Below are 23,812 nucleotides of genomic sequence, written 5' to 3' on the forward strand. Positions count from 1 at the left end.
TCTCTGAACTTCCCAGATCAGACCTGTGCTCCCCTTCTCCTGCATGTTTAACATTCACTCAATATCAAGCAGGTGGGAATCACTTCAATGATCCTATGACTGAAGATTCCCTGTCAGCCCTATGGGCAGTGTCTCATCTGGAATACATAGAAAAGGTGGAGGACTTACAGGAAAAACTGGCAACAAGTGGGGAAACCCTGGCAATTGTCTACAAATTCTGGTCAATGGCTCATGTTAGTCTCAGAAGCTAAAGGTAAATAATTGCTTTAAAAAGCACAATAGTCAGGCCTTATAACAGACTTGAGCCCTAAAAACCCAATGGAGCCATGCCAAGACAAGTTCGGTTGGGGAGACCCTAACCCAGTGGTGCTAGAGGAATTAGAGATACACACATAGAAATATAGAGGTGTCAAGTGGGAAATCAGGGGTCTCACAGCCTTCAGAGCTGAGAGCCTCAGGGACTTAGCCATATATTTATTGACAGCAAGCCAGTGATAAGCATTGTTTATATAGATTATAGATTAACTATAGTATTCCTTATGGGAAATAAAAGGATGGGTCAAAATAGAGGGATGGGTCTGGCTAGTTATCTGCAGCAGCAGCATGTCTTTAAGGCACAGATAGTTCATGCTATTGTTTGTGGTTTAAGAATGCCTTTAAGTGGTTTTCTGCCTGGGTGGGCCAGGTGTTCCTTGCCTTCCTTCCAGTAAACCCACAACCTTCAGCATGGGTATCATGGCCATCACAGACATGTCACAGTACTTCAGAGATTTTGTTTATGGACAGTTTTGGGGCCAGTTTTTGGTCAGATTTTGCAGGGCCTATTCCCAACAGGTCCCCCTTCTTTGATTTGCAAAGCAATAAAAGAAAAGGTAGCTTTGTCATGGTAAGCTACTTCTTGCAGGATTCAGGATCTGCATGTGCAGACTATACAAAGACAAACAACACAGATTAAAAGCATAATCATTGTTGAAGTCGCAGAGCTTCCAAGTGTTTTTATCCATTTTAATCAGTTACTAGCTGCCAATCTGTCTTCAGCTCCTTCAAGAACTCCAGTTCCTGGCATTAAGGTCAGGTGTGCCTGGGATGTTTTAAATATTACTTCTTTCAATTTTGCAATATCCAAAGGCAAGTTTGTAGAGTGTCCTTCTAGATGCTTTTTTATCTTTTCCTAAATTTTGATCTTTTTAAGAGCTATTAATACTTTCCACAAATCCTTGTTTTAGCTCCTATAATGGGCCATATCATTTGAGTTTGAGGTGCCACTATACTGCCAGGTTTCCAAATAATAGGAACTCATGCCATATTTCTTATCATTTCTACCATCTGACTCTTTTGTTCAGACCAGCTAAACATAGTGTGGCCATGTCACACAGACTAAGAGTAGCAATTCAAGCTAAACATCCCCTTAGGGGACCAACCAATAATGATTCCATAGGAATCATTGTGCAGCACCTCTGCCTGTTCTGCAATGCAATCATCCTAAACAAGTATGTTCATTATTTCTAACTGAGTTCAATTGTGTTTACAAATAGGTTTTCTTAGGTACTTTTTATTTAATTATTATGGTAAATACTGAGATCAGAAAGCATGTGTAACTGTGTCATAGAGTGATTATATCCAGGCATTATTACCAGCCAAGATTGATAAATATCCCCAATAAATGTTCTCTATGTCAGCCCTTGTTGAAGGAATAATCACAGCAATGGTGATCATCATGATCATAGCTACTATTAAATTACTTTTTGTGACTGGTTGTCCCACTTTCCTCAGGTTTTCTTCCACCATCTGTGACAGCTTCCTGATCTGACCCCAGGTGGTTGGCTGTGTTTGATGGGTATTGCTCATGACGGTTGGGTTCTTCCTCAGCATCACCCTCAACATGGCTGCAACCAGTTGGTCCTCAGGATCCTCCTGGAATGTCTTCCTTAGTATCTGGCTCATGATAAGGTTTCAGGTTTCTTGATGGTATCCAGATCAGCTGTTGATGTTGGCCTGGAGAAACACAAGCATAACCTCTACCTTAAGTTATTGTTTTAACCTATTGCCAAACTTTTTGTTATTGGATATCTCCATTGAACCAGTTGTTCTCCTTCTGTCTTTGCAGCTGGTTTCTGTAGATGCTCTTCAGCTGCTGATAACATTTGACCTTTGGGCAGGCTCATTTAAAGTTGCGTATGGTCTCTCCCATAGTCCCTATTTCTCCCCCATTTTTGTTTTTGTCATCAATTGTTTATCTGTTTGAAATTGTAACAGCATTTTAAATTAACTACGTGGAATGAACCACATAAGAAGAATCAGAAATCAATTAATAGGCATATCAAAAACACTCAATACCTCAAATACAGCTACAAGCTCTGCTTTTTGAGCTGAAGTATAGGGTACCTGGAAAACTTTGCTTTCTGAGCCAGAATAAGAGGGTTTACCATTACTAGACCCATCTGCAAGACAATGAAAATGCTTAGCATGCTGCATATTGTTTACTGCAGGAATTGTAAATGCAAACCTTTCACAGTCTTGCTCAGGTAAGGGGAAAGTAAAGAAAGACAAGAAAATATTCTTAGCCACAAAAATAAAGGTAGAGATAAACTCAAAGAAATCCCTACCCAACTTTAAACAATATCCTCTACAACATGATGCCATAGATGGAACTTCTCCTACCATCCAAGATAATCTGAAAAAAGGGGGCTTATTATTCACTGCACAAGTCCCTGCAACAGTCCTATATTCACAGTAAAGAAACCAAGTGGAAGAGGATGAAGATATGTGCAGGACTTGAGGGCAATAAACAATACCATAATAATCAGGCACCCAACAGTCCCCAAACCCATACCCTTCTATCACTTATAACAACTGCCATTCAGTATTTCTCAGTTGTGGATCACTGCAGTACCTTTTTTTTTTTTTTTCTATTCCTGTAGATCTATCCATCCAGTCTTTGTTTGTCTTTATTTGGAAACAATGACAATATATATAAATTATAACACCCCAAGTGTATACAGAAGGTCCCACTTACTTTTCCCAAATATTAAGGATTGAATTTTTCCCCAGGACTCAATACATAGATTACTTTCTCCTTTATTCAGACTCATTATCTTTCTCTTAGGAAGATAGTTTAAACTTATTCACTTAGCCACCAAGGGACCCAAAGTATCACAGACAAACTTCAGCTATGCTTAATGCAAGTTAAATATTTGGGATGTATTATCTCAGCCAAAGAACTGGTATAAACTCTGACAGAGTGAGAGGAATTTTACCTTTCTTAATGACTATCACTAAGAGGATTTGGGGGCCTGGTAGGCTATTGTAGAAACTGAATGCCAAATTTCTTCCTTATGATTAAACTTTTGAATGCATATCTAAAAATGGACAACTTAATTCCATCATGTGTACCCTATAAGGATAATCAGCAGTACAATAAATAAAAAGAATTCAAACTATGGCCCAGGCTTAGGGCACCCAAATGACAAATAACCTTTCCCCCTTTTTATACATGAAACTGGAGATACTGCATCCAGGTTACCGACCCAGAAACACGGTGACCTTCAGAGACCAGTACACTATTATAGTCAAGAGATGGGCCCTATAGGAAAGTTTATTCCTGAAAGTTTAGAGCCTACATATATATGTGTATATATGTGTATATATATACACATACATATATATAGATATACAATATTTTTTCTCTTTCTCTACCTTCTTCCCATTTTTATCTTCATAGAACATGACTTCCTAATAATGAGTCTTTCTAGTGACTTATGAAAGACTTCATAACAATGAACCCTCATAGGAATGTGAAATATGAATTCCTAGGAATGAGCATTCCTAGGCATGTAGGCCCTAAACTTTCAGGAATAAACTTTCCTTGCAAAGAGAATGCAGCAGGAAAATAAAAAGGGAGAAAAAAGCAACCTGAGGCCAAAAACCCATATTTCTTTATAAAATGCTTTTACCCAAAGGATTTATTATTATTATTATTATTATACTTTAAGTTTTGGGGTTTTTAAAACAAAAAAAAAGTGAATGAAAACTCAATTTTGGGACCCCAAACTCATTAAGCCAAGCCAAAAAGTCAAGCTGGAAACTGGGACATGCAGACCTGTCTCCCCATATTGGTTCCTAAATAAGATGGTTACATAGACAAAAGACTACACACATTCTACATAGTTTTGTTTTTTATTTATTAATTTTTTTATTATTATTATACTTTAAGGTTTATGGTACATGTGCACAATGTGCAGGTTTTTTACATATGTACACAGGTGCCACATTGGTGTGCTGCACGCATTAACTCATCATTTAGCATTAGGTATATCTCCTAATGCTGTCCCTCCCCCCTCCCCCCACCCCTCAACAGTCCCCAGTGTTTGATGTTCCCCTTCTTGTGTCCATCTGTTCTCATTGTTCAATTCCCATCTGTGAGTGAGAACATGTGATGTTTGTTTTTTTGTCCTTGCAATAGTGTGTTGATAATGATAGTTTCCAGCTTCATCCATGTCACTACAAAGGACAGGAACTCATCATATTTTATGGCTGCATAGTATTCCATGGTGTATATGTGACACATTTTCTTAATCCAGTCTATCATTGTTGGACATTTGGGTTGGTTCCAAGTCTTTGCTATTGTGAATAGTGCCACAATAAACATACATGTGCATGTGTCTATATAGCAGCATGATTAATAATCCTTTGGATATATACCCAGTGATGGGATGGCTGGGTCAAATGGTATTTCTAGTTCTTGATCCCTGAGGAATTGCCACACTGACTTCCACAATGGTTGAACTAGTTTACAGTCCCACCAACAGTGTAAAAGTGTTCCTATTTCTCCACATCCTCTCTAGCACCTGTTGTTTCCTGCCTTTTTAATGATCGCCGTTCTAACTGATTTGAGATGGTATCTCACTGTGGTTTTGATTTGCATTTCTCTGATGGCCAGTGATGATGAGCATCTTTTCATGTGTTTTTTGGCTGCATAAGTACCTTCTTTTGAGAAGTGTCTGCTCATATCCTTCACTCACTTTTTGATGGGGTTCTTTGTTTTTTTCTTCTAAATTTATTGGAGTTCATTGCAGATTCTGGATATTAGCCCTTTGTCAGATGAGTAGTTTGCAAAAATTTTCTTCCATTCTGTAGGTTGTCTGTTCACTCTGATGGTGGTTTCTTTTGCTGTGCAGAAGCTCTTTAGTTTAATTTGATTCCATTTGTCAATTTTGGCTTTTGTTGCCATTACTTTTGGTGTTTTAGACATGAAGTTCTTACCCATGCGTATGTCCTGAATGGTATTGCCTAGGTTTCCTTCTAGGGTTTTTAAGCTTTTAGGTCTAACATGTTAGTCTTCAATCCATCATCAATTAATTTTTGTATAAGGTATAAGGAAGGGATCCAGTTTCATCTTTCTACATACGGCTAGCCAGTTTTCCCAGGACCATTTAGTGAACAGGGAATCCTTTCCCCATTGCTTGTTTTTGTCAGGTTTGTCAAAGATCAGATACTTGTATATATGCAGCATTATTTCTGAGGGCTCTGTTCTGTTCCATTGGTCAATATCTCTGTTTTGGTACCAGTGCCATGCTGTTTTGTTTACTGTAGCCTTGTAGTACAGTTTGGTCAGGTAGTGTGATGCCTCCAGATTTGTTCTTTTGGCTTAGGGTTGACTTGGTGATGTGGGCTCTTTTTTGGTTCCATATGAACTTTAAAGTAGTTTTTTTCCAATTCTGTGAAGAAAGTCATTGGTAGCTCGATGAGGATGGCATTGAATCTATAAATTACCTTGGGCAGTATGGCCATTTTCACGATATTGATTCTTCCTACCTATGAGAATGGAATGTTTCTCCACTTGTTCATATCCTCTTTTATTTCATTGAGAAGTGGTTTGTAGTTCTCCTTGAAGAGGTCCTTCACATCCTTTGTAAGTTGGATTCCTAGGTATTTTATTCTCTTTGAAGCAATTATGAATGGGAGTTCACTCATGATTTAGCTCTTTGTTTGTCAGTTATTGGTGTATAAGAATGCTTGTGATTCTTGCACATTGATTTTCTATCTTGAGACTTTGCTGAAGTTGCTTATCTGCTTAAAGAGAGTGTGAAGAGGCAAATTTATAGCCTAAATGCCCACAAGAGAAAGCAGAAGAGATCAAAAATTGACACTCTAACATCACAATTAAAAGAACTAGAGAAGCAAGAGGAAACACATTCAAAAGCTATCAGAAGTCAAGAAATAACTAAGATCAGAGCAGAACTGAAGGAGGCAGAGACACTAAAAAACCTTCAAAAAATAAATGAATCCAGGATCTGTTTTTTTGAAAAAAAATCAACAAAATTTATAGACCACTAGCAAGACTAATAAAGAAGAAAAGAGAGAAGAATAAAATAGATGCAATAAAAAATGAAAAGGGGAATATCACCACTGATCCCACAAAATACAAGCTGCCAACAGATAATACTATAAACACCTCTATGCAAATAAACTAGAAAATCTAGAAGAAATGGGTAAATTCCTCAACACATACACTCTCCCAAGACTAAACCAGGAAGAAGTTGAATCTCTGAATAGACCAATGACAGGCTCTGAAGATGAGGTAATAATTAATACCTTACCAACAAAAAAGCAGTCCAGGACAAGATGGATTCACAGCAGAATTCTATCAGTGGTACAAGGAGGAGCTAGTACCTTACCTTCTAAAACTCTTCCAGTCAATAGAAAAATAGGGAATCCTCCCTATCTCATTTTATGAGGCCAGCATCATCTGATATCAAAGCCTGGCAGAGACACAACAAAAAAAGAGAATGTTAGACCAATATCCTTGATGAACATTGATGCAAAAATCCTCAATAAAATACTAGGAAACTGAATCCAGCAACACATCAAAAAGCTTATCCACCATGATCAAGTGGGCTTCATTCCTGGAATGCAAGGCTGGTTCAACACATGAAAATCAATAAATGTAATCCAGCATATAAACAGAACCAAAAACAAAAACCACATGATTATCTCCGTAGATGCAGAAAAGGCCTTTGACAAAATTCAACAACTCTTCATGCTAAAAACTCTCACTAAATTAGGTATTGATGGGACTTATCTCAAAATAATAAGAGCTATGTATGACAAACCCACAGCCAATATCATACTGAATGGACAAAAACTGGAAGCATTTCCTTTGAAAACTGGCACAAGACAGAGATGCCCTCTCTCACCACTCCTATTCAACATGGTGTTGGAAGTTCTGGCCTGGACAATCAGGCAGGAGAAGGAAATAAAGAGCATTCTATTAGGAAAAGAGGAAGTCAAATTTTCCATTTGCAGATGACATAGTTTTCCCACAAGAAAATTTCTGATGAGCTCTTAAAACTTCACCATGGCTATGCAAATTGATAGCTTTTCTTTACATTTGCAGTCACCCTGGGGCGCCAGACACAAATGCATAACTGATTGTTTCCCTACCCCATTTTGTCTGGGTCATCTTGTGTAAAATGTAGATTCCTCATATTTTTCTCTGCCCTTTTTCATTTGTGTGAATGCTGTGTGCTTCTCAATATCCTGCATTTCCCCCTTCAAATTCGGAGCACTCAAAATCGTCCTTGGGGAATGGCACAGGGTTGTCTTCTGGACATGACCTTTGGCAAATAAATCTCCCAGCGTGATTAAGACTAGTCTCATCATTTTCTTCCATTGACAACACATTCAATTAGATTTTAGTTTACTGTGCACAAAAACAATTTTCTAAAATTAAACATGTTAGGGGGCAGATTTAAGCACAGCTTAATTTAAAAATTTATTTCCTTTGGTCATCTTCTCAATTTTGATAGACCCAAACTTCAGTCATTGATATTACTCTGTCTTCATAGTATTTATGCTTACTTGATTTCTAATCACACTGTAAAATTTCAGAACTGTGGGTTTTGTAAATTGAGGACAAACTTAACCTTATTATACTTTAAGATGATTAAATACAGTGACCTCCTTGTGTTGAAATCTAATTTTTATAGAAAATAAGAAATACATGGTTTGTTTTTGTATTTATGTCCTTAAACTTTCATTCTGATTACACTGTATTTAGCATAATTGATTCAATTTTGGAATGGATTGATCTTTTGGAACCTAGTCTAAAGAATAAGATAGGTAACGTGTCCACTCATTTCATCTAAGCAGCCTGTTCATTAATTCCCTACAACTAAATGTCCATAATACCCAATGTGTTCCTTCATGTGTAACTGGAACTATAAGCAACTGCACAGATATTTCTCTGCTTATTCAGTAAGTAATCTAGAGAAATTATATTATTTAGTAAAACTTTTGCAAAAAAACTAAAGTCTATTGTGTAACCATAACCTTTATGGTAGAATATTTTACAGAGCCTATTATGATGAATAACTATTTACTGTAAAGCATGAAAACAAACACATAATAATTTATATCCATTAAGAAGAGTGAAGACATCCTGGAAATGCTCTTTAACCTATGCCTGCAATGTTCTCCTTAACCTATGAAGTAGATTAAGAGAAGTGGCCCAGGCCGGACGCAGTTGTTCACACCTGTAATCCCAGCACTTTGGGAGGCTAAGGCAGGTGGATCACGAGGTCAGGAAATTGAGACCATCCTGGATAACATGGTGAAATCCCATCTCTACTAAAAATACAAAAATTAATCAGGCATGGTGGCAGGCACCTGTAATCCCAGCTACTCAGGAGGCTGAGGCAGGAGAATGGCATGAACCTGGGAGGTGGAACTTGCAGTGAGCTGAGATTGCACCACTGCACTCCAGTCTGGGTGACAGAGTGAGGCTTTGTCTCAAAAAAGAAAGAAAAAAAAAAAAGAGGTGGCCCAGTGTTGTGTTTCTGACATTATAAAACAACACATATCCCATTAAAATTTCTCACTTACATTGACTCTTCATTTTTCATCTATGAATGCATGGTTGGCTGCAGAATCCTCTATACAAAAAACATACCCCATGAGTACACAAGACTTGTTTTTATTTCTGTTGTTTATAGAGCCATAAGCAAGGGAAAATCTAAAACCTAAAAGTCTCATAGCAGCAGAGAAGTCTTGGTTTATCATCTTACAAAAAAGATGTCTATGCCAATGCTGTCAACTGCTTCTGAGGAGAAACTTTCTTGGTTGGACTTCATGTGGCATTATTGTCTAGGGTAAACACCTGAGTTTGGTTTTCTCATGCCAAGAAAGTGAAAGACATGAAAACACAAAACGTGAGTTTAAGAGTGGAGGTTTAATAGACAAAATAATAAGAAAAGAGAATAGTTCTGCATCTCAGAGAAAGAGAGAGGGTCACCGGAACAAGTCTTCTGGTTTCATAGTGAAATGCACTGAATTTTATAGATGAGCTTGAAGAGGTGGTGTGTGATTTATGTAGGAATCAACAGATTGGTCAAACCAGGTGTGACATTTGCATAGTATGCAAAGTACCTGGCCATCTCACCCTAATCTTTTATTACTCAGATGGGGTCTCTACCTGGCCTGCTCCCTGTGGTCTGTTTCTTACTGTACATATGGTTGACAAAAATTTTTTTAAAAAAGTGAATATGGAGTCACCATGTTAAAAATGTCTGGACCCCAAGTAACCTTTTTCTTTTGACACAGCTTCTGGCATTCACTTCTGCAAGTTTCCAGCTTTCTTATCTATGTCTGCAGCTTAATTTTACAGACTGCTGTTTCTTAGAAAAATAATAGTTTGTGTGCTACTTTCACTAAAAGAAAAATCTTACTGAGGGCTCTCTCTTTTTTTTTTTTTTTTTCCTGAGAGGAGTCTCTCTGAAGTCTATCTGCCTGTCTCCAATATTAAGCCACAGCCTCCATAGACACAGAATTGAGAGGGGAAGGGCAATGGATGATTTAGAAAAAGGTAAAATTTGAGGAAAAACAAAATAAAACAAAACAGGACATAATTTTTCACTTTGAGCTGTGGTCTCAAGCTTTGAAACTTGAGGGCAGGGCTTTGCCAGAGGCCCACATTTTCTGCTGAAAGTTTTTCTGCAACCTGTCTTTATCAAATATCAAGAGAATAAAGAATAGGAACTGTATAATCATGTAAACATATGTGAAGATAACATTTGATAAAATTCAACATTTATTTATGCCAAAAATCTTCAAAAATCTCTTAATAATGAAACAGGAATTAAAAGAAATTAAAGAATGTGTAAGCAAAAACTCAGTTGTATGTAAGAAATCCCAGTTTCCCTTGAGGAAGAGGAAGAGCTGAAGTCCTTTAAAAATTAACTGCCTGTTTTTCTGTGGCTAGTGAGCCTTATTTCTCCCTTTGCCAGGCATTGTGAAGACCCTGTTTCTCTAGCTGTGCAGCTGCAAGGTCACTAGGCAGATAATCTCAAGTTGTAAAACATGTTGTTCCTTGAAAAGTAAGAAATGATGTAAAGCATATCTCGATTGAATAACTGTCTTTGTTTCTCACTTCTATAATATGCTTTCCCCTGCACACATCTTCCCCAACCCCATGAAATGCTTAAAAGGTAGCTTGACTCTTTGTTTGGGGTCAGTCCTTTAGATGTTAATCTGACTGGGCCAGTGCACCTAACTAATAAAAAATAAGTATCCTCCTCAAACCCTCAGTCTCTCTGATTCCTAAATTATCCCACTTCAATGAAAAGAATTTATATCAACAAATTAAAAACTGTATATGATAGAACCACAACTAGTACCATATTGAATGAAAAAAAACTGAAAGCTTTTTTTCTAAGATCAGGAATATGGCAAGAATGTCCACTGACATAATTTGCCATTCAACATAGAAGTAGAAGTCCTGGATAGGTCATTCATACCAAAGAATAATATCAAGAGCACTCAAATCAGAATGAGAAAAGTAAAATTGTCTTTGTTTTTAGATCATATAATTTTGACTTTGGAAACATTGTAAATATTTTGTGAGAAAAATATGAAAACATTAATTCACTAAGTTGAAGGTACAAAATCAACAGAAAAAATTGGTAACATTTCTATAAGCCAACAATAAACATTGTTGAGAAGAGATTAAAAAACTAATTATATTCAAAATTGCCACATATTGAAAAAAATACTTAGAAATTAACTGATAAAAAATGAAAGAGCTCTATAATGAAAACTATAAAACACTAACAAAGAAAGTTTGAGGACATAAAAAATTGGAAAATATTCCATAATCAGGGATTGAAAGAATTAATATTGTTAATATGTCTATATCACCAGAAACAATCTACAGACTTAATGCAAGCTCTATCAAAATACCAAGGGCATCTTTACATAAGTAGAAAAAACAATCCTACAATTAATGTGTAACTACCAAGAATCTAGAATAGCTATAGCTGCCCTGAGCAAAGAGAACAAACCAACAAAATTACATTACTTTACTCTTAAATACACTACAGATCTATAGTAACACAAAATGCATGGTACTAAAATAAAAACACACACATAGACCAGTGAAAAATAACAGAGAACCTAGAAACAAACCAACATACCTACAGTAAGCTCATTTTGACAATAATGCCAAAAACATACGCTGGAGAAAAGACAGTCTGTTCAATTAATGATGCTCAAATAACCATATATCCATATGTAGAAGAATAAAACTAAATCCCTTGTCTCACTATATACAAAAAAGATATCAAAATTAGTTAAAAATTAAATCTAAGATAAAAATCTATAAGACTACTATAATAAAGCATTGGAAAAAAGCTTTACAATATTTACTGTGGCAAAGACTTTTTTGAACAATATCCCACAAGCATAGCAAACTAAACCAAAAATAAACAGAATACTATCAAGTTAAAAGGCTCTGGCAAATAAAACCATACAATACATAAAATGAAGAAACTCCCAAAGAATTTCTTCATTTTATTTTTAATCTCTTTCAAATCTATTCATTTTATTTTTAATCTCTTTAAAAATATTTAAAAACTGTATGCCTCACAAGACATTAGTAACCAGAATACATAGTAAGTTCAAGCAACTCAAGGAAAATTAAATAATTAAATAATTCATTGGAAAAATGAGAAAAAATTGAATAAATCTTCTTCAAAAAGATATGCAAATGGCTAACAGGCATATAAAAAAGTGCTCAACATCATTGACTGTTGGAGGAATGCAAATTAAAACTACAATTAGATATTTTCTATCCCCAGTTAAAATAAACACATCCAAAAGACAAACAATAACAATTGCTGCCTACAATGTGGAGAAAAGGAAACCTTGTACACTGTTGGAAAAAATGTAAATTTGTACAACCACTATGGAGAATTGTTTGAAGATTTCTCCTAAAACTAAAAATAAGCTATCATATGACCCAGAAATCCCATTTCTAAGTATATACCCCCCAAAAAAGTATATAAAATAGAAATCTGTACTTCTGTGTTTATTGCAGCATGATTTGCAATAATAGCTAAAATCTGAGAGCAACCTGTGATCATCAACAGGTGGACTGACAAAGAAAACAATAGTCAGCCATAAAAAACAATGAGACTAGTCATTTGCAACAACATGAACAAAACTGAAGATTATTATGTTAAGAAAAATAAGCCAGGCACAGAGAAACACATATTTTTTGTAAATACTTTCTGAAAGCAATTAAACTTGAAATCAATACAATTAAACTGTTGAGCCTGGGATGAGAAACAAACAAGAATGGAGGGTGTCAAGATCAGATTTAAGATTAGAGACTGTTTCATTCAGAAGTCAGCCTGCTCTTAAAAGGTTGAATTAGAGGGTTGAATGCTGGTTTTTGTGAGCATGGATCGGAGTACATGGTCCTGACAAAAATAGATAAATTTAAGTAAAATTTGGTTAGCAAGTATTTTGATCTGACCATGGAAAAAAAAAGCTAATGGTTTATAATAAATAAATGAGAATTTGCAGTTTCTTTTTCCAGTGTTGTGACAGATTAATAAGAGACTGTTATTTAAGTTATAATGGGAAGGGTGTTTCTTTGCAGTAAGTTGCTCTTTCAGAACACTGAGAACTAAGAGATTTTAAAAACCAAAGCTATTTAACCAGTATTCATCAAATTTTTCCATCTTCTTCCACCACTTTATCTTGTCTTGTACATCTCTTTTACCTGGCTCTTTCTGAGTTGAATTACCTGGTATAAGCTGATGAACATAAATCAAATATTTATTTTATTACTGTCAGTAATTCTATGAAATTATTAGACTTGATGGGTTATGCGATCCTGCAATTCACAGAGAATTGCTCATAATTATGATGGTCTCCCAGAGGTTGTGACTAGCAAAAATACTAGGGGTAGTTTGTAGGACTGAGTCCTGAACTTGTGTTTCTGTGCTAATCTGGAATGTAACATAATTGAATTGTTGGAAACTCAACTGGTGTTAAAGAATTAGTTAATGTGTGGCTAACTTCAGACATTTTGTGTCAGACATATTTTCAGGAAAAAAAAAAAAGATATCACAGGTGATAACCTTAAACTGACTCCAAGTGAATTTGGGCACTAGTGAGAATTAAGACCCTGACAAAGAAAGTGTTTTCATCATGTGAGCAATAGACAGTGAAATGTGTGGGACTCTCAGAATTACATTTGTCAGCTTCTTAGGATTTTTTACTTACTATTTAGGAGCAAGTTACACTGAAGAGCTTCTCCACCAAGCTTAGGAGTCTGTTTAACGTGCTGAGTGTGTGGCTTCTTATGAACTTTCAATAAAATAAGCTACTTCCCTTAGTTGATTTAATTTTCTTTACTTTATAAAATCTTACTGCTATATAAATTCAACTTATTTCAACAATTCAATAATTTGATTTCATAAATTCATAAAATTTTTTTCTACGTTGAAAGAGTAAATTTGTAATATAATTTGAGGAAACAAACATAATTTTCACATAAATCAACTTATTCTTAGTTTAAATAACAAGAATGTAACCTTCCATGTACTCAGCAGGTAAATAAATAGGGCTTGAGCAGTTACAGTGTTTCTTTGATCTCATCTACTTTTTGTACCCAGGGTTGACCACAGTCCTAATTACTTTTATTATTTTTTGCAGCTTAGCTATCATCAAAAAGAGTTTTGCTTGGTTTTACCTCTTTGAGTTTTGAGTAACTTATATTGTTTTAATTATTTTATTACTATTACACTGAAATTGTATTTTATTGTTTGTTTGCCTCAGTTTGCTGTATACCCCCTGAGGTTTAAGCCAAGAGTCATACAATTTACTCACCAATTTTAATTTTTTTGGAACTTGAGTTGTTTAAATTTTTGTGTTTTTTATGATTTGTTACAATATTATTACTGACATTGTGTTTGTCTTTGTTTTACACATTTGTTTATCTAAGAAAAAAACTGAGACACAAAATAAAATATTATAGAGTTTACTCTAGATAAGGTGAAGGCAGGTACCTGTAGGTTTCAGACCTATGTATCCTTGGATGTAAGCTTTGTTTGAATTTTGTTATAAGCAGGCTTTCAAAGACAAAAAGACAAATAGGGATAAACCAGTAAAAGTTGTGTGTCATGACTTCTCATGACTACACAGAAATAACATTGATTAGTGTTTGACTATACATTGCTATACTCTAGGGTAATAACTTGTAGCCAGCAAGTGTATTTATTAGGTTAATTATGGTTGTGTCAATCTAGAGCCAACATAGCAAGCCAGTTCAAAAAATAATTATTCAGCCCATTGGTCTACATGGAAAATGAAACATGATATTTTTATTTTATTTTATTTCAGAAGAAGTATAACAATAAGAGATACATATTATCAATAATTTTAATAGTAGAAATGCAATGCACATTCAGATTATGAAAAAGTAATTTCTGTGCCAGAACAACAAAAAGATCCAAAACCTATTCCATTAAGATGGTAATTAAGAACATTGTAAACATGATTAAAGACAGGTTTATATTCAGAGAATTGTGGTAGCTAAGTGGCTTCTTCTCTCATTTTTCCTGGATAAATTTTTACATGATGGGAAGTATTAATATATACCCCAGAAGAATTTGTCACCATACATACACCTCTGTGCTTAGCTAACACATAATGTAAAGCAATGTCATTGTCTACTGCTATCTCAGGCAGTGAACCATAATTTTTTGTAAACTGTAATGGAGATCTCAGCTTTATCAGCAATTTTTCCTAAGGATATTAAATTATTTCCAACCATGGAAAGTTACATCACTTAAAAATAAAAGCATTCTCCCAATAATGTGGAAGAAACTAACTAACTAACTTGATAACCAGAGAGATAATTAGGAAGTTTTCTTCAAGGAGAATTTCTATCTGAAATTGTCAGTGGTCAAGCCTAGAGAAAATTTTGAAATAACTATTCCAGTGTTGGGTTACTTCAGAGCTGTGGGTAGTTGGAGAGTTACACAAATATCCTAAAAGACATGGCTCTTCAATTTAACAGCATGAGGATTGACCACAAATAGCTTATCTGGATTCTTCCAGCAGAATTAGAGAGGACTTTTTATTTGATGGCTTTTTCAATAAACAGAATTTTCAGGTTTAAGGCAATTATTTTTTATGTTTATTTTCCTGGAATATTGCTTTTAAAAAAATCTTGAATCAATTTAATATTTATAGTAAGGCACTTTATAAGGTCTTGCAAGAAAAAATACCTTTAAGGAGAGCTGCTTTGTAGACTACTTTATCCAGGTGCATAGAACTTGCTGTTATTATTCTAAAGGAGGAAACCTAATATTTTCCAAATTAGACACAACACAGGTTATATCATACTAACAAAAGAGCCTTAGGCCAGGAAGATTAAAATTTCCACAAATTTTGGATTTTTTTAATTAATCCATTAGTACATTTTACCACTCTAAAAAAGAGAGAGAGGTATGCAGGAATAAAGAGTTTTTTTTTTTTTTTTTAAAACTCATATGTAAAACTAGAATAAACTGTTTGCCCAGTAAAATGTGTTTGTCTCTGTGAAGCTCAGAAGCTCAGAAAGATGTACCCAACAAAAAAATTGATCAAGATTTAAAATGGTCATGATTAAAAATTCAATTGACAAAGATATTTGGTCATTTTTATTTTCCACATTTCACTCAAAAGATAAACCAAAGTCTTTTATTATTGCTTATAAATACTTTATATAAATATATTTTATTTTTCCAAGATGGAGTCTTGTTCTGCCGCCCAGGCTAGAGTGCAGTGGCACTATCACTATCATGGCTCACTGCCTCCCAGGTTCAAGTGATTTTCCTGTCTTAGCTTTCTGAGTAGCTGTGATTACATATGTGTGCCACCATGCCCTGCTGATTTTTGTATTTTATGTTTTGCTTTGTTTTTTTTTTTTTTGAGATGGAATCTTTCTCTGTCACCCAGACTGGAGTGCAATGGCATGATCTCAGCTCACTACAACTTCCTCCTCCCAGGTTCAAGCTATTTTCCTACCTCAGCTTTCCAAGTAGCTGGGATTACAGGTGCCCACCATGATGCCCAGTGAATTTTTGTATTTTTAGTAGAGATGGGGTTTCACCATGTTGGCCAGACTGGTCTCAAACTCCTGATCTCATGATCTACCCACCTCAGCCCCACAAAGTGCTGAGATTATAGGTGTGAGCCGCTGAATCTGGCCATAAATCTTGTTTAAAAACAATATTAAATTTTCTCTTTGCTGTATTGCATTATTAAATCAAAGCTAATTTTAGTAAAGAGGTTTTATAATCTCAATCAGTTCCACAGATACAGTTTTTATAAAACTTTTATTTGTTCATTAGTTTGTTTTGTTCAGACAGGTCTCACTCTCTTACTGAGACTGGAGTATAGAGGCATGGTCATGAGTCACTCAAGCCTCAACCTCCCAGCTGCAAGCAATTATCCTCCCAGTTTCCTCAGTAGCTGGGACATAAGGCATATGCCAGCATGCAGAGCTAATGCTTTGATTGCTTTGAATAAACCAGGTTTTCTATGTTGCCCAGACTGATCTTGAACTCCTGAGCTAAAATGACCTTTCCAACTCAGCTCCCCAAAATACTTAAATTAAAAATTTAAGCCACCATGGTGAGATCTATAAACCTTTTACAACTTCTTACAATTTTCAAATTCACTTTTCTTCAATTTTATGTGTGTATTCAATTTATCTATCTCACTTGTTACATTTCTTCAATTTAATACATTTAACCTCTAAATTAGGCAAAATTATTTTTATATTGCATCCTGTGTCTCTTATTAGAATTTTTTACTAAAAAAAATCTTATTTTCCTTATATGTGCCATGTATAGCATAATTTATCGTATTTCTAGTTTTAGTTACTGTATGTTAGAAAAAATGTTAAATCTAGTAACATTAATTTATCGTAAAAACCTAAGAAGCAAACAATTTTTACTCATTCACATACCAAGAATTTAGGAGTACACATTTTATAATTTTTTTAAATGTAGTTTTAATTAAGTTTTTCAGATTGAAAAATAACGTTTACTAATATCTAGATATCTTTTATCTGAAATCAAATGTCAACATTACATAAATTTCAATTTATAATTAGCAATTAATGTCAGTAATTGTATCATATTTAGAATTGATGCACATAGCTAATAAATATTTATTATTTAATTTGGCTTTACAAAACTAAGCATATGGAAGCTGATACAGTCTGGCTCTGTCCTCACCCAAATTTTGAATTGTAGCTCCCTTAATTCACACTTGTCAGTGGAAAGACATGGGGGGAGGTAGTTGAAGAATCATGTGGATGGGTCTTTTCTGCACTGCTCTTATAATTGATAGTGAATAAATCTTTTGGGTTCTGTTAGTTTTAAAAAGAAGAGGTCCCTCACACATGATTTCTTTTTTGCCGGCTACCATGTAAGATGTGCCTTTCACCTACTGCCATAATTATAAGGCCTCCCCAACAATGTGGAATTATGAGTCAATTAAACTTCTTTTTCTTTATAAATTGCCCAGTCTTGGGTATGTACTTATCAACAGCATAAATATGGACTAATATAGTAAACTGGTATTAGGTAGTAGGTTGCCCCTCTAAAGACACCTGAAAATGTGGAAGCAGCTTTAGAATTGGGTAACCAGCAGAGGCTGGAACAGTTTGTAGGCCTCAGAAGAAAACAGAAAAACATGAAAAAGTTTGGAACTTCCTAGAGATTTGTTGAGTGGCCTTGACCAACATGCTGATAGTGATATGAATGGTAAATCCAGGTTGAGATGGTCTCAGATAAAAATGAGAAGCTTTTTGGAAATTGTAGTAAAGGTCAGTTTTGCTACTGAAGGCATTTTGTCTGTTCCCTGGACATCTGTGAGACTTTGAACATGAGAGAGATGATTTAGAGTATTGGGTGGAAGAAATTTCTAAGCATCAAAGAGTTCAAGAGAAACAAAAGTATGAACACGTGGAAAATTTGCAGGCTGAATGTGCGATGGAAAAGGAAGAGCCATTTTGGGGGAGAAATTCAAGCCTGCAGCAGAAATTTGTATAAGTAATAAGGAGCCCTGTGTTAGTCACAAATGGGAATATTTGTTAGTCACAATGGGAAAAATGTCTTCAGGCAATGTCAGAGAGCTTCATGGCAGCTTTTCCCATAACAGGCCCAGAGGCCTAGAAGATAAAAATGGTTTTGTGGGCTAGGTCCAGGGACTTTGCTGTGAGTAGCCTAGGGACTTCTTGTTCTGCATCCCAGCTGCTCTAGCCATGGCTACAAAGAGCCAAGGTACAGCTCAAGACCATGGCTTCAGAGAGTGCAATCTCCAAGAAGAGTTGGCACCTTTCATGTGGTGTTGAGCCTGTGGTCTCATGGAAGTCATAAATTGAGGTTTGGATACCTCTATCTACATTTCAGAAGATTTATCTAAACAGGTGGAAGTCCAGGCAGAAGTTTGCTGCAGGGGTAGTGCCCTAGTGGAAAATTTCTGCTAGGGCAGTATAAAAGGAAAATGTGGTGTTGAAGCCTCCACACAGCATCCTCACTGACGCACTGCCTAGTCGAGTCCTGAGAAGAAAGCCATCGTTCTCTCGAACTGAGAATGGTAGGTCCACAAATGTTGCAGACACTCAATACTAGCCCATAAAAGAAGCTAAAAGAGAGGCTATATCCTGCAAAACCACAGTGCTGAAGGTGTCTATAACCATGGAACCCACCACTTGCATCAGCCTGTCCTGGATGTGAGACATGAAATCCAAGGAGACTATTTGAGAGCTTTAAGATGTGGCTGCGGCTGGGCACAGTGGCTCATGCCTGTAATCCCAGCATTTTGGGAGGCCGAGGCGGGCGGATCATGAGGTCAGGAAATCAAGACCATCCTGGTTAACACGGTGAAACCTTGTCTCTACTAAAAATACAAAAAATTAACCAGGTATGGTGGTGCGCACCTGTAGTCCCAGCTACTCGAGAGGCTGAGGCAGAAGAATGGCATGAACTCTGGGAGCGGAGCTTGCAATGAGCCAAGATTACGCCATTGCACTCTGGCCTGTGTGAAAGAGTGAGACTCCGTCTCAAAAAAAAAAAAAAAAGATTTGGCTGCCCTGTTGAATTTTGGCCTTGCATGGGTTCTGTAGTCTCTTCATTTTAACCATTTTTTTTTTTCCTTTGGAAGAGGTATAGTTACCCAATGCCTGTATCTCCATTGTATCTAGGAAGTAATTAAGTTGCTTTTTTGATTTTATGGGCTCATAGTGGAAGTGACTTACCTTGTCTCAAATGAAACTTTGAAATTTGGACTCTTGGGTTATCGTTGAAATGAGTTAAGATGGTGGATACTGTTGGGAAGGCATGATTAGTTTTAAAATGTGAAGACATGAGATTTGGGAGGGGCTTGGGGCAAAATGGTATGGTCTGTATCCCCATCTAAATCTGGAATTATAGATCCTATAATTTCCACATTGTCATGGGAGAGACCCAGTGAAAGGTAATTGAATCATGGGGGCAGGTCTTTCCCTTGCTTTTCTCATGATAGTAAATAAGTATCATGAGATCTGATTTTTCATAAAAGGGAGTTCCTACCATCATATAGGACATAGCTTTATAAATTACCCAAAGTTGAGTGTCTTTATCAGTACTTTGAAAATAGACTAACACAAAAACATTTCTAATAAGCATATTATTAAACATTATTATTATTATATATTTATCTCCAAAGTTTTACTTATGTCTATTATATTTATCCATTGTTAACTATATATGGAAATTCTCATGAGACATTTGAAAAATCTGGTATTTATTTCAAGTTAAATTTTTTGTTAACTAATTTTATATTGCTGTATGCTAGGCATGTTTTATAAAAGCAAAAATTTAAGTGAAATACAAGTATCTTTTGATGATAAGTAAGAAGACATTGGTTTCTATTACACCAACAATACTAAATTAATTATGTTTATTGGAAAATTTATTAAAATAAAATATGCTAAAGTAGCATTAACTTTCAAAACATTTGGGCTGATTCAATTTACAAGCACTCATTTAGCTTTAATTTAATTTGGTAGCATATAGATAATATACAAACACAGGTATAAACATATACATACATGTACAGGCATATGCATCTAGAAGCTAAAATAATTGAGATATTCAATTTAAAAGGCACTGGAATTTATACCTGAGAGCAACCTCTCCACACAACTCTTTGGGCTTTGTTCAACATAGTGTTGGAAGTTCTGGCCAGGGCAATCAGGCAGGAGAAGGAAATAAAGCATATTCAATTAGGAAAAGAGGAAGTCAAATTGTCCCTGTTTGCAGATGACATGGTTGTATTTCTAGAAAACCCCATTGTCTCAGCCCAAAATTTCCTTAAGCTGATAAGCAACTGTAGGAAACTCTCAGGATACAAAATCAATGTACAAAAATATAATGTGACTGAGATTTTTACTAAAGAATCAAAGAGCAAGGCAAGTTTTAGGGCAGAAGTGAAATTTTATTAAGAGTTTACACCAGAAGAGAAAATAAGGAAAGTACAGTTGGAAGAGGCCCAAGTAAGTGACTTGAGAGATTAAGTGCACAATTTGATCTTTGATTTAGTATACATTGGCATACTTTTGGAGCTGTGTTCCTTTCCCTCTGACTCTTCACTTGTGCTGTCCACATGTACAGAGGTCTGCCAGCACCTGGAAGGTGACCCCATCAGTATATTTATTGAAGTTGTATACACACTCACTTAAGGTATTCTTTCGTTACCAGGCAAATGTCCCTAGAAGATTATATACATAATTAAATTCTATCATTTTGCTTCTTCATGTGCATGCTTAAGCTCAGTTACCCAAACCCTAAATTTCTATTAATAAGCTGCTGATTACCAGTTTTGTGTGTTTTTGTTTATTGGGAGACTGCCTTTCCCTGCAATTGGCTGTGAGCAATTATTATATTAGGGAGACAGTTTAAAAATACCTGACTATTATATAATGGTTACCCAATATTGCTGGTTGTAGGGGGGGACCTCTCCTGGCCTGTCGTGTTTGTGTGACTACTTATTATAACAGACTGAGAGCCCAGTGTAACATGTACAAGGACTTTCCACCTAGTAATGGGTACCTGCACTTACCTGGGGACACTCAACAAGTGTTCATACAGCATAAAGTCCTAGCACCAGAATTTTTTTTTTCTAATAAGTAGATGACCCTTTGGAAAGTGAATCTCAAAATCCCTTAACAGTTGTGAATGAAGCCCCTTTTCAATGTCTGCATGCCCAAGAGAAATTGTGATTTGTGTCCCCAGTGGATATTCTTTCTGTTCCTGTTGTGAGACAAAGCCCCTCCATTTTTTTAGCCTCATGCCTGGGCCACATTTTAAAACATTGAAATAAATTTAACCGTCAGACTCCAAAAATAATTTAACTTTTTAGTGCAATATGTGATGGTCCCTATGAAATATATTCTTATATTAGCCTTGTTAGTCTTTTTTAACTGACAGCAGAATAAGGAAGGACAGTGTTAAGAAGAAAAAAAATGCAGAAACAAGAGGTAAAATGATTTTTGCTGCTTTAAAAGGTTAAAACCCTTCCAGTTCGTCCTAAGTACACTTTTCTTGTAACTGTAATCAGTACAGAAGGCCAGGCCACTGTAAGGCGAACTGCCACCAATGATATAAATGGAAAAAAGCCTCACATGATTTGCTCACTCTGCCAAAAACTCAGCCATGAAAAACAAAACTGCCTTGAAAGCAAATGGGCCCCTGGGAGAGAGTCCCAATCCCTGATGACCTTAAGCTGCAGGGGCTATTTGCTCTGGCTGGCTTTCAATTCAGACATAGTTATTAACAAGATAAAGTACAGAGCAAATCTGAGGCATTAAATAGAATTAAATTAAATTTTATTTTCTGGGTTTAAAAAGCTGCCTAATTGGTGCTAATCCCTGAGCAACCCTCCTCCGATTCCTCTTAGGTAATGGAGGCAAATGGCATGCCCTTTGTATTAGTTTATTCTCATACTTCTCTGAATACAAACCTGAAATTCATTAATTTATAAAGAAAAAGAGGTTTAATAGACTCACAGTTCCATATGGCTGAAGAGGCTTCACAATCATAGTAGAAGATGAAGAAGGAACAAAGGCGCATCTTACATGGCAGGCAAGAGAGCATGTGCAGGAAACTGCCCTATTGAAATAATCAGATCTCATGAGACTTATTATATTGAGAATAGCATGAAAAAAATTCACCTGCATGATTCAATTACCTCCCATTGGGTTCCTCCAATGATAGGTGAGGATTATATGGGTGCTAAACTTCAGGATGAGGTTTGGGTGGAAACACAGCAAAACCATATTGCCTTCCATTTGAAATGAAATTGTTACAGATATTAGATAGGCATGTGTGGGACAGGAGAGGGCTCTTCCCACCCCTCACCCACTAGGACTGTCAGGTAATGGTTTGCCAATTATTGCACTGCCTCTCTAAAAATGATAATTTTGCAGCCCATCTACAGTGCCAGGAAGATGCCATTTCCTGATGATTAATGGGTATTAACATTAAAGTGTTAACTGAATTCAGATGTCAGAAGGAAGAAACTTCCTGGGCATGGACAATGAAAGACAAAATATGACCTTTCATGTACTCTCCAACAAAAAAAGGAAACAACGCCACAGTTGAGGAACTATAAAATTTTCTAAACACACTGTATGTGCTTTAATCCCACAGGTCAAAAGGGGACTGCACATGTGGGAAGCCCACACTAAGGGAAGAATCATGGGAAAGAGGCAAGCCTATAAATCCTATAAAGCTCTGGGATCTAAGCTAATCTTTTAACGTTCACATGCCTTGTTGAATATCTTCCAAACTTTTAAAATTTTTTGTTCTAAAGCCTTTTAAAATAAACTTCCAATCCTGTTCTGAAAACTTCCTTGGCATATTTCTGTTTTATTTCCCTCAGTCAAATACTTCTGTATGAAGAGGGAGGGACTGAAGTTCCTGCAGACAAATCTAAGTATGTCAACAGTAACTCAGGTAACTTGGATTCCTGCCACAAGTAACTTACTTTGTGAGCATTAATCAGACAACTTCCTAGTGATAAGGTATCTTCATGCCTTATCTTCTTTGGCTGGAGACATTCTACCGCCTTGGCTGACATTTCCTGCCTCATCTGCTTTATCTATGGATGGTCTGAAATGGCTTTGTGCAGACATCAGAACTTCTGCCTTGAGGGCAAGCCTGTCTCTTTTGTTTTTACTTTGCATGTGATGAGACTTCTTAAACACACACTCCCTTCATACACTTGGAGCTCTCTGTGTTTGTGTGACTCTAAAGGCATGGGGTTCCTTATGAATATCCCTTGAGGTTTATATTTGGTTCTGCCAGCTTGGGCGACCTTTAGTCCTTCCCTTGCTATTGCTTTCTACTAAAATTGGCTCTTTTTCAAGACAGACATTGATTGGGACTCCAGCTTTGGCAGCTTCTTATAACTCATCACATTCTTTTCA

Source organism: Symphalangus syndactylus, chromosome Y (genome assembly GCF_028878055.3).
Source record: "Symphalangus syndactylus isolate Jambi chromosome Y, NHGRI_mSymSyn1-v2.1_pri, whole genome shotgun sequence".
Lineage (NCBI taxonomy): Eukaryota > Metazoa > Chordata > Mammalia > Primates > Hylobatidae > Symphalangus > Symphalangus syndactylus.